At 39.7% G+C, this 13373-nt stretch overlaps 1 pseudogene; it reads left to right on the top strand.

Annotated features, from left to right (window-relative positions):
- The first annotated feature begins 4521 nt into the window (after window positions 1-4521).
- Window positions 4522-13373, top strand: part of LOC139183030 (craniofacial development protein 2-like) — a 55216-nt pseudogene continuing 46364 nt past the window's right edge.

Consider the following 13373-nt stretch of genomic DNA (forward strand, 5'->3'; position numbering starts at 1 on the left):
TACTTATCAAGACTGATCTAGCTGTTACTGCTGCCAAACATCCAACTTATTGGGAACAGAGATCAATACTGAGCCTGTAATATGGAATCATCCCTAAAGGAAGAACAAATGGTGTCATGTTAAATACGTTGGACCGTAATTCTGGAAAAGGCAATGATTTATCTTGATTACAGTTTATGTTACAGGTATGAATTTTCCTTTCCTGCCAGCAGTATCTCAAACATCTCCACTAACAAAGGGCTCACAGAAGGTTTGATGTTATTCCCAGGTGGCACTAGTGGTAAAGAACTCGCCTATCAGTGCAGGTTAGACAGAAGATACACTGGTTTGATCCCTGGGTTGGGAAGATCCCCTGGAGAAAGGAATGGCGATCTGTTTCAGTATTCTTGCCTGGAGAATCCCATGGCCAGAAAAGCCTGGCAGGCTACAGTTCATACGGTTGCAGAGAGTCCGAAACGACTGAAGTGACTTAGCATGGCACATAATATGTCAAACAAAAGGCTACCATCTTTAGGAGATGTTCCATTCCAGGGAGCATCCACTATGTAATGACTAGTTTAGTATAGTTCAGTGGCTCAGTCATGTCTGACTCTTTGCGACCCCATGGACTGCAGCATGCCAGGCTTCCCTGCCCATCACCAACTTCCAGGGCTTGCTCAAACTAATATCCATCAAATTGATGATGCCATCCAACCATCTAATTCTCTGTCATCCCTTTCTTCTCCTGCCTTTAATCTTTCCAAGTGATAGGGTCTTTTCTGATGAGTCAGGTGGCCAAAGTATTGGAGCTTCAGCTTCAGCATCAGTTCTTCCAGTGAATATTCAGGACTGTTGTCCTTTAGGATGGACTGGTTGGATCTCCTTGCAGTCCAAGGGACTCTCAAGAGGCTTTTCCAACACCACAGTTCGAAAGCATCAATTCTTCAGCACTCAGCTTTCTTTATAGTCCAACTCTCACATCCATACATGACTACTGGGAAAAACATAGCCTTGACTAGATGGATCTTTGTTGGCAAAGTAATGTCTCTGCTTTTTAATATGCTGTCTAGGTTGGTCATAACTTTCCTTCCAAGGAGTAAGCGTCTTTTAATTTCATAGCTGTAGTCACCATATGCAGTGATTTTGGAGCCCCCAAAATAAAGTCTGCCACTGTATCCACTGTTTCCCAATCTATTTGCCATGAAGTGATGGGACTAGATGTCATGATCTTAGTTTTCTGAATATTGAGTTTTAAGCCAACTTTTTCACTCTCTTCTTTCACTTTCATCAAGAGGCTCTTCAGTTCCTTTTCACTTTCGGCCATAAGGGTGGTGTCATCAGAATATCTGCGGTGATTGATATTTTTCCTGGCAATCTTGATTCCAGCTTGTGCTTCATCCAGCCTGGCATTTCCCATGATGTATTCTGCATATAAGTTAAATAAGGAGGGTGACAATATGCAACCTTGATGTACTACTTCACAATTTGGAACCAGTCTGTTGTTCCATGTCCAATTCTAACTGTTTCTGCTTGACCTGCATACAGATTTCTCAGCAGACAGTTCAGGTGGTCTGGTGTTCCCATCTCTATGGAAAATAAGAATTTTCCATATTTTGTTGTAATCCACATAGTCAAAGGATTTGGTGTAGTCAATAAAGCAGAAATTCTTCTGGAGTTCTCTTGCTTTTTTTTTGATCCAGTGGATGTTGGCAATTTGATCTCTGGTTCCTCTGCTTTTCTAAATCCAGCTTGAACATCTGGAAGTTCACGGTTCATGTACTGTTGAAGCCTGGCTTGAAGAATTCTGAACATTAATTTACTAGCATGTGAGATGAGTGGAATTGTGTGGTAGTGTGAGCATTCTTTGGCATTGCCTTTTTTTGGGATTGGAATGAAAACTGACCTTTCCAGTCCTGTGGCCACTGCTGAGTGTTCCAATTTTGCTGGCATATTGACTGCAGCATTTTAACAGCATCATTTTAAAGATTTGAAATAGCTAAACTGGAATTCCATCACCTTCACTAGCTGGTCCCATCACTTCACAGGAAATAGATGGGGAAACAGCAGAAACAGTGTCAGACTAATTTTTTGGGCTCCAAAATCACTGCAGATGGTGATTGCAGCCATGAAATTAAAAGACGCTTACTCCTTGGAAGGAAAGTTATGACCAACTTAGATAGCATATTTAAAAGCAGAGATATTACTTTGCCAACAAAAGTCCCAGTAGTCATGTATGGATGTGAGAGTTGGACTGTGAAGAAGGCTGAGCGCCAAAGAATTGATGCTTTTGAACTGTGGTGTTGGAGAAGACACTTGAGAGTCCCTTGGACTGCAAGGAGATCCAACCAATCCATTCTAAAGGAGATCAGTCCTGGGTGTTCTTTGGAAGGAATAATGCTAAAGCTGAAACTCCAATACTTTGGCCACCTCATGCGAAGAGTTGACTCATTGGAAAAGACTGATGCTGGGAGGGATTGGGGGCAGGAGAAGAAGGGGATGACAGAGGATGAGATGGCTGGATGGCATCACTGACTCAATGGACTTGAGTTTGAGTGAACTCCGGGAGTTGGTGATGGACAGGGAGGCCTGGCGTGCTGCAATTCATGGAGTCGCAAAGAGTCGGACACGACTGAATGACTGAGCTGACTGAGTGACTGACACTAGCTTTGTTCGTAATGGTGCTTCCTAAGGTCCACTTAACTTCACATCCAGGATGTCTGGCTCTAGGTGAGTGATCACATCATCGTGATTATCTGGGTCTTTAAAATCTTTTTTGTATAGTTATTCTGTGTATTCTTGCTATCCCTTCTTAAAGCTGCTTCTGTTTGGTCCATATCATTTCTGTCCTTTACTGTGCCCATCTTTGCATGAAATGTTCTCTTGGTATCTCTAATATATTTCGAAGAGATCTCTAGTCTTTCCCATTCCATTGTTTTCCATTATTTCTTTGCATTGATCACTGTGAAAGGCTTTCTTATCTCTCCTTGCTATTCTTTGGAACTTTGCATTCAAATGGGTATATCTTTCCTTTTCTCCTTTGACTTTAACTGCCCTTCATTTCTCAGCTATTTGTAATCCCTCCTCAGACAACCATTTTGCCTTTTTCCATTTCTTTTTCTTGGGGATGGTCTTGATCACTGCCTCCTGTACAATGTCACGAAACTCTGTTCATACTTCAGGCACTCTGTCTATCAGATCTTATCCCTGTTTGGCCTAGTGGTTTTCCCTGCTGCTGCTGCTGCTAAGTCACTTCAGTCATGTACAACTCTGTGCGACCCTGTAGATGGCAGCCCACCAGGCTCCTCCATCCCTGGGATTCTCCAGGCAAGAACACTGGAGTGGGTTGCCATTTGCTTCTCCAATGCATGAAAGTGAAAAGTGAAAGTGAATTCACTCAGTCGTGTCCGACTCTGTGCGACCCCGTGGACTGCAGCCTACCAGGCTCCTCAGTTCATGGGATTTTCCAGGCAAGAGTACTGGAGTGGGGTGCCATTGCCTTCTCCGGTGATTTTCCCTACTTCCTTCAATTTAAGTCTGAATTTGGCAACAAGGAGCTCATGATCTGTGCCACAGTCAGCTCCTAGTATTGCTTTTGCTGACTATATAGAGCTTCTTCACTTTTGGCTGCAAAGAATAGAATCAATCTGATTTTGGTATTGACTTTCTGGTCATGTCCATGTGTAGAGTCGTCTCTTGTGTTGTTGGAAGAGGGTGGTTGCTATGATCAGTGTGTTCTCCTGGCAAAACTCCGTTAGCCTTTGCCCTGCTTCATTCTGTACTCCAAGGCCAAATTTGTCTGTTACTCCAGGTATCTCTTGACTTCCTACTTTTGCATTCCAGTTCTCTATGATGAAAAGGACATCTTTTCTCAGCATGAGTTTTAGAAAGTCTTGTAGGTCATCATAGAACTGTTCAACTTCAGCTTCTTCAGCATTGGTGGTGGGGGCATATACTTGGATTGAATGGGTTGCCTTGGAATGAACAGAGATCATGCTATCATTTTTGAGATTGCAGACCAAGTACCGCATTTCGAACTCTTTTGTTGACTATGAGGGCTATTCTATTTCTTCTAAGGGATTCTTGCCCACAACAGTAGATATAATGGTCATCTGAATTAAATTCGCCCATTCCAGTCCACTTTAATTCACTGATTCCTAAAATGTCAATGTTAACTCTTGCCATCTCCTGTTTGACCGCTTCCAATTTACCTTGATCCGTGGGCCTAACATTCCAGGTTCCTATGCAATATGGTTCTTTGCAGCATTGGATTTTACTTCCATCACCAGTCACATCCACAACTGGGCATTGTTTTTGCTTTGGCTCTGCCTCTTCATTGTTTCTGGAGTTATTTCTCCACTCTTCTCCAGTAGCATATTGGGTACCTACTGACCTGGGGAGTGCATCTTCCATTGCCATTTCATACTGTTCATGGGGTTCTCCAGGCAAGAATCCTGAAGTGGTTTGCCATTCTCTTCTCCAGTGGACCACATTTTGCCAGAATTTTCCATCATGATACGTCTGTCTTATGTGGTCCTACACAGCATGGCTCATAGTTTCATTGAGTTAGACAAGGCCGTGATCCATGTGATCAGTTTGGTTAGTTTTCTGTGATTGAGGTTTTCATTCTATCAGCCCTCTGGTGGAGAAGGATAAGAGGCTTATGGAAGCTTCCTGATGAGAGAGACTGAAGGCGGGGAAATTAGCTCTCATTCTGATGGCCAGGGCCATGTTTGGTAAATCTTTAATCCAATTTTCTTTTGATGGTTGGGGCTTTGTTCTCTCCTGGTTGTTTGGCCTGAGGCCAAACTATGGTAGGGGTAAGGAAGGTAATGGGAACTTCTTTAGAGATTTTGTCTTTATCCCAGATCAAGTATCACTGCAATAGATTAGACTTGCTACTTCTCTGAAGTTGGAATTTAGTGATAAACAATTTCTGTTTTAATCCTGTAAGTTTCAAAATTTCTGGACTCTAAGTTTTTCTCAACTCTATAATTCAGGCAGTTCCTTTAAAGTTAATCTCTCTCTTTTTTTTTTTTTAATTTTAAAGATTTCTTTATTTTGTTTATTTATGGCTGTGCTTTGTTGCTGTCCATGGGCTTTCTCTTGTGGCGAGCAGGGGTTACTCTCTCTAGTTGCAGTGTACAGGTTTCTCATTGCTGTGGTTTCCTTTGTTGCAGAGCACTGGCTCTAGGCAGATGAGCTCAGTAATTATGGCTCATGCATGGGCTTATTTGTCCTGTGGCATGTGGGATCATCCCGGGCCTGGGATCAAACCTGTGTCCCCTGTATTGGCAGGTGAATTCTTCACCACTGAGCCACCAGGGAAGCCTGAGTTCATCTCTTTCTTATGCCTTTGCAAGTGGCAGCTAGCAGCCCACTTTTTAACATTCTACTTTTAAATCATCTCACCTAATTTCACAAGTTTATTAAATATATGTTCTGCCTTCCATGTTATTGCAGGTGACAATTGCCATTGCATAATGCTGCCATTTTTCAACTCTCCAGTGACAATTACATCATTGCCTGCTGCCCATTCCTAAGGTTAGTGCTACATAATTTAGGTTTTTGTTACAGAAGCACTTTAAATACCAAATTTTTTATCTGTCCAATTTTTCTGCCTTTCAAAACACCTCCAATCCTACTAATGCACAATAATCTGCATGTATTTCTTATCCTGCACTTGTGAGTGGGATGGAGTTTGGCTGATGTCAGTGGGGCTCAGCTGGTCTCCAAGCTACAGACTGGGACTAAGCCTGCTTCACAAATATCCCATCTTCAAGGTAAACCTGTTCTCATGCAAAAAGCAGAAGACCAAGAGACAAGTCCAACTATGCAAGCCCACAGTCAATAGCAGAGAAGTGTATTCCTCATGTAGGGCTAGGGAAAGGTGGTGATCATTTGCTGAAAAATCCTCTGTCTACTGTATTACTGGAATGTAGAATAGATAAGGCATAGAAAATATGAAAGAATAATTATTTAATGGAGAATAGACAAAACTCAACATTTGTCTAATAAGAGTTCCAGAATGAAAAATAACCAATATTAAAAGAGAAAATGATGATTGTTTTTTTTTTTTCCCCAGAAACAGAGTTTTCAGATTCAAAACTTAAACTAAACTTTATGTAAGTAAAGTGAGTGTCCAGGAGTCTCCATCAGAGGTGTGGTTCAGTGGTCGCCTGCTGCAGGGTTGGGGGCACTGAGTGTAGCAGTACATGCATGGGATCTTTTGAAGGAGGTCGCCATTATGTTCATTACCTCCACCATAGTTTGGCCCCAGGTACATCTGGTACCATCACTTCATGGCAAATAGATGGAGAAACAGTGGAAACAATGGCAGACTTTATTTTGGGGGGCTGCAAAATCACTGCAGATGGTGACTGCAGCCATGAAATTAAAAGATGCTTGCTCCTTGGAAGGAAAGTTATGACCAACCTAGAGAGCATATTAAAAAGCAGAGACATTATTTTGCCAACAAAAGTCCATCAGGTCTAGACTATAGTTTTTCCAGTAGTCATGTATGGATGTGAAAGTTGGACTATAAAGAAAGCTGAGTGCTGAAGAATGGATGCTATTGAACTGTGGTGTTGAAGAAGACTTTTGAGAGTCCCTTGGACTGCAAGGAGATCAAACCAGTCCATCCTAAAGGAGATCAGTCCTGGGTGTTGATTGGAAGGACTGATGTTGAAGCCAAAACTCCAATACTTTGGCCACCTGATGCAAAGAGCTGACTCATTTGAAAAGACCCTGATGCTGGGAAAGATTGAGGGCAGGAGGAGAAGGGGACGACAGAGGATAAGATGGTTGGATGACATCACCAACTCAACGGACATGAGTTTGACTAAACTCTGGGAGTTGGTGATGGACAGGGAGGCCTGACATGCTGTAGTCCATGGGGTTGCAAAGAATCAGACAGGACTGAACTGAACTGGACTGAAATAACAGGGAGGGAACACAGCTCCACCCATCAACAGAAAATCGGATTAATATTTGCTGAGCATGGCCCCACCCATTAGAACAGGAACCAATTTCTCCCTCAGTCAGTCTTTCCCATCAAGAAGCTTCCATAAGCCTCTTATCCTTCTCCATCAGAGGGGCAGACAGACTGAAAACCACAACCACAGAAAAGTAACAAATCACATGGACCATACATAGCCTTGTCTAACTCAATGAAACTATGACCCATGTTGTGTAGGGCCACCCAAAATGGATGGGTCATGGTGGAGAGTTCTGACAAAATGTGGTCCACTGGAGAAGGGAATGGCAAACCACTTCAGTATTCTTGCCTTGAGAACCCCATTAACAGTATGAAAAGGCAAAAAGATAGGACACTTGAAAGATGAACTCCCCAGATCAGTAGCTGCCCAATATGTTACTGGAGATCAGTGGAGAAATAACTCCAGAAACAATGAAGAGACGGAGCCAAAGCAAAAACAACACCCAGTTGTGGATGTGACTGGTGATGGAAGCAAGGTCTGATGCTGTAAGGAGGATAGGAACCTGGAATGTTAGGTCCGTGAATCAAGACAAATTGGAAGTGGTCAAACAGGAGATGGTAAGAGTGAATGTTGAAATTTAAGGAATCAGCAAACTAAAATGGACTGAAATGGGTGAATTTAACTCAGATGACCATTATATCTACTATTGTAGACAAGAATCCCTTATAAGAAATGGAGTAGCCATCATGGTCAACAAAAGAGTCTAAAATGCAGTACTTGGATACAATCTCAAAACCAACAGAATGATTTCTGTTCGTTTCCAAGACAAACCATTCAATATCACAAAATCCAAGTCTATGCCCTGAACCAGTAATGGTGAAGAAGCTGAAGTTGAATGGTTCTATGAAGACCTATAACACCTTCTAGAACTAATACCCCAAAAAGATGTCCTTTTCATTATAGGGGAATGGAATGCAAAAGTAGGAAGTCAAGAAACACCTGGAGTAACAGACAAATTTGGCCTTGGAGTACAGAATGAAGCAGTGCAAAGGTTAATAGAGTTTTGCCAAGAGAATGCACTGGTCATAGCAACCACTCTCTTCCAACAACACAAGAGAAGACTACACATGGACATCACCAGATGGTCAATAGTGAAATCAAATTGATTATATTCTTTGCAGCCGAAGATGGAAAAGCTCTATACAGTCAGCAAAAACAAGACCAGGAGCAGACTGTGGCTCAGATCAGCTCTTCATTTCCAAATTCAGACTTAAATTGAAGAAAGTAGGGAAAACCACTAGACCATTCATGTATGACCTAAACCAAATCCCTTACGATTGTACAGTGGAAGTGACAAATACATTTAAGGGACTAGACCTAATAGACAAGCAAACAAGTGCCTGATGAACTATGGATGGAGGTTCATGATATTGTACCGGATACAGGGATCAAGACCATCCCCAAGAAAAAGAAATGCACAAAATCAAAATGGCTGTCTGAGGAGGCTTTACAAATAGCTGTGAAAAGAAGAGAAGTGAAAAGCAAAGGAGAAAAGGAAAGATATACCCATTTGAATGCAGAGTTCCAAAGAATAGCAAGGAGAGATAAGAAAGCCTTCCACAATGATCAGTATAATAAATAGAGAAAACAACAGAATGGGAAAGACTAGAGACCTCTTCAAGAAAATTAGAGATACCAAGGGAACATTTCATGCAAAGATGGGCTCAATAAAGGACAGAAATGGTATGGACCTAAGAGAAGCAGAAGATAATAAGAAGAGGTGGAAGAATACACAGAAGAACTGTACAAAAAAGGTCTTCACGACCTTGATATTCACGATGGTGTGATCACTCACCTAGAGCCAGACATGCTGGAATGTGAAGTCAAGTGGGCCTTAGGAATCATCACTATGAACAAAACTAGTGGAGGTGATGGAATTCCAGTTGCGCTATTTCAAATCCTAAAAGACGATGCTGTGAAAGTGCTTCACTTAATATGCCTGCAAATTGGAAAACTCAACACTGGCCACAGGACTGGAAAAGTCAGTTTTCATTCCAATCCCAAAGAAAGGCAATGCCAAAGAATGCTCAAACTACTGCACAATTGCACTCATCTCACACGCTAGTGAAGTAATGCTCAAAATTCTCCAAGCCAGGCTTCAGCAATATGTGAACTGTGAACTTCCAGATGTTTAAGCTGGTTTTAGAAAAGGCAGAAGAACCAAAGATCAAATTGTCAACATCAACTGGATCATCGAAAAAGCAAAAGAGTTCCAGAAAAATATCTACTTCTGCTTTATTGACTACACCAAAGCCTTTGACTGTGTGGATCACTACAAACTGTGGAAAATTCTGAAAGAAATGGAAATTCCAGATCACCTGACCTGCCTCCTGAGAAATCTGTATGCAGGTCAGGAAGCAACAGTTAGAACTGGACATGAAACCACACACTGGTTCCAAATAGGAAAAGGAGTACATCAAGGCTGTATAGTTATATACAGAGTACATCATAAGAAACACTCGGCTGGATGAAACACAAGCTGGAATCAAGACTGCCTGGAGAAATATCAATAGCCTCAGATATGTAGATGACACCAACCTTATGGCAGAAAGTGAAGAAGAACTAAAGAGCCTCTTGATGAAAGTGAAAGAGGAGAGTGAAAAAGTTGGCTTAAAGTGCAACATTCAGAAAACGAAGATCATGGTTTATCACTTCATGGCAAATAAATTGGGAAACAGTGGAAACAGTGACAGACTTTAGTTTTGGGGGCTCCAAAATCACTGCAGATGGAGACTGCAGCCATGAAATGAAGAGATGCTTGCTCCTTGGAAGGAAAGTTATGACCAATCTAGACAGCATATTAAAAAGCAGTGACATTACTTTGCCAACAAAGATCCATCTAGTCAAGGCTATAGTTTTCCCAGTAGTTATGTATGGGTGTGAGAGTTGGACTATAAAGAAAGCTGAGCACAGGAAAACTGATGCTTTCAAACTGTGGTGTTGGAGAAGACTTTTGAGAGTCCCTTGAACTGCAAGGAGATCCAACCAGTCCATCCTAAAAGAAAACAGTCCTGAATATTGACTGGAAGAACTGATACTGAAGCTGAAACTCCAATACTTTGGCCACCTGATGCAAGATCTGGCTCATTTGAAAAGACCTGGATGCTGGGAAAGATTGAATGTGGGAGGAGAAGGGGATGACAGAGGATGAGATGGTTGGATGGCATCATCAACTCAATGGACATGAGTTTGCGTAAACTCGGGTAGTTGGTGATGGACAGGAAGGTGTGGTATGGTCCAGTCCATGGGTTCACAAAGAGTCAGACATGACCAAGGAACTGAACTGACTGATGTATGTAAAACTAAACAAAATCAACTCTCTCTCCATAGACACACACACACACATACATTCTCTCTTTCTCTCTAAAGATATGCAAACACATATCTATGTGTACAGAAATCAAAATGAGTTTGATGAGAAAAATAAATCCATACATATTCATACCTACATATATATAGGCTCTTTTTCATGAACATAAAAAAGAAATCTGAGAAAATATCTTAAATACTAAGGAAAAAGACAGTTCTCTCTTAGAGAAATGCCATTTAGATAGAAAACTTCCCATCAGTTATAGTATATGCAAGAAGACATTGAGAAAATATCTTAAAGGTACTGAAAGGAGAATTGCTATCAGCTTAAAATTGTGTACTCAATTGAATTATTCAAGATGAAGATGAGGGGAAATTATAGATTTTTAGGAAAAGATTGAGTTTACAACACACTGAACTCCCAGTTTCTCACATCATGTATTTTAGGAAGACGAAAATTGAATACAGAAGTGGATGTAAGAAGCCATTTTGAGCAAAGAAATAAATACATATAACTATTGATTAGACTGATTTTAAGAAGAGGTATTTTTAAAGAGTAATTTTGTGAATGAACCTTGAGAATATTATGCTGAGTGAAATAAGCCAGTCAGAAAAAGAATATAGGATTCCATTTATACAAGGTTCCTAGAGTAGTCAAATTCATAAAGACAGAAAATATAATGGTGGTTATAAAGGGCTTGGGAAAGAGATGAATGGGGGGGGGGTTGTTGTCTAATGGGTATAGAGTTCCAGTTTTGTAAGATGAAAAGAGTTTTGGAGTTTAAGTGCATAACAATGTGAAAATATTAACATTACTGATCTGTACACTTAAAAATGGTTAAGATAGTAATTTTGTTTTGTATATATTACAGTTAAAGAAGTTGAAATAATCTCAATAAGTACAGTAAATGGTCTAAGTATTAGCAGTATCCATTAACTTTAGAACAAGTGTGTTAAAACTGTAGGGGTAACTATCATTAAAAAAGAGGAAAAAAAGTAAATTAAACCACTTCACTAGAAGGAAGACAAGGAGAACAGCAAGGAGATCAGCAACAATACCAAATAGGGAGAGATTCAAAGAAGCAGCAATGGAAAGTATAGCATATAGAAAGCATAGCATATCTATGAGTAGCTGCTTCTGCTAAGTTGCTTCAGTCATGTCTGACTCTGTGCGACCCCATAGGTGGCAGCCCACCAGTCTCCGCTGTCCCTGGGATTCTCCAGGCAAGAATACTCGAGTGGGTTGCCATTTCCTTCTTCAATGCATGAAAGTGAAAAGTGAAAGTGAAGTCGCTCAGTCGTGCCTGACTCTTAGCGACCCCATGGACTGCAGACTACCAGGTTCCTCCGCCCATGGGATTTTCCAGGCAAGAGTAGTGGAGTGGGGTGCCATTGCCTTCTCCATCTATGAGTAGAAAGAAGGCCAAATACAATCACAGTAAATATGAGTAATTGGACTTGTTAAAAACCAGAGGCTTTTTAGTACTTAAAAAATAAAACACCCTTAAGCAGTTTATAAGAAGTATCTGAAACACGAAGACATATAGAAATATTGAACATAAAAGGATGGAAAATAACATGCCAGGAAAATACCAAAGACAGTTGGTTTTGCTGATATATCAAAACCTATTTTGGGTTGTCTTACCATCTATTATCAATCAAATTTCTATCAGTATAGACTTTGAGGCAAAAAAAAAATTATTAGGTAAAAGTCACCATTTAATGATTAAAGTAATAGTTTACAAGGGAAATTTAACATCTGGAGTCTTTCTGTAACTAGAGGCATGATCTCAAAACATATAAAGCAGAAAGTCTAAATAATTATAAGTAGAAATTGAGAAACTCTTTTAAAAGATGACAGAACAAGCAGAAATCAGTAAAGATAGAACATATCAGGACATCTTCAGAAATATACTTTATCTAATAATCATATATAAACTCTTTTGGCCAACTATTAGAGAATACAGATTATTTCGAACAAGGGTAAGGAATTTATAGAAAGCAAGCAGTACAAAGCCAGAAAGATTTCAGAAAATGTCAAACAATCCATGTCCTAAAGAGCTCCTTTTCTGAACAAAATTAGAACTCTAAAAGAAAGATGGCCCCAAATACTGTGTATTTGAAAACTAAATGGTTCATGGCTAAAATATTTCGAATTGGAAACTGCATAACATTTATAAAGTAATAACAATGAGAATAGTCTGGTGCTAAAATAGAACCAAGAGTGACATGTAAGGTCTAAATGCATAAATAAGAAAAAATGATAATTAGGGAGCTAGATTTTCATTTTTAAATGATAAAAGTACAACAGAGTAAGTCACAGAAATTAATAAAATAGAAACAAAAAAAAAAAATAGAAACAAACAAAAAAGCCAAAATCTGGTCCTTTGAAAAGGCAGGTGTATTTTATAAAATGAGAAGAATGATGCCAGTGCATAACGAATGTTAAATAATAGCTATAATCATTAAAAGAAGATTGCTACTGAGCCATCAACTTAGTTTTCTGGATTTATACCATGTAGTTAGGTTTTGCTGGTTCAAGTCTCTGGCATTTAACCACACAATAAAACAACAAAAAAATCAGTCCATAAATGATAGCCTTTACAAATAATCATGAGTGTATATTGTTGCTTGGTTTAATCAACTGCATAATGTTTTATAAAAATTACTTCATTTACTTGATAAACTGAAATGGCTATGGGGCTTGATTCTAGCCCAAAGGTACGTGATATGCATTTATAAATATGTAATTAGGCAGCTCTTAAAGCCAAATTTGCCACTGCTACACTGCAAGTCTAGCATTATAAGTACTAAAGCGTTTTCCTGCCATGCTTCCTTTATCAACTTTATTACTAAGTGGAGAAGCTCGGCATTCGAATGTAGTCTCTGTATGGAAGTATGTAATGGAGAATCAATAACCTGTGTATATCCTATATAATATTCTCATACTATATAAATATTTCACAAATAGGGGTGTTTTCATTTTCTTAATATCTTGAGTATCATAATATTTAAAATATTAATAGCTTAAAATCTTAATAATTTTGCCTGTAGTTTTCAACACAATTTTATGTAAAACACAAAGTTACT

This window comes from Bos indicus, chromosome 5 (assembly GCF_029378745.1).
Source record: "Bos indicus isolate NIAB-ARS_2022 breed Sahiwal x Tharparkar chromosome 5, NIAB-ARS_B.indTharparkar_mat_pri_1.0, whole genome shotgun sequence".
NCBI lineage: Eukaryota > Metazoa > Chordata > Mammalia > Artiodactyla > Bovidae > Bos > Bos indicus.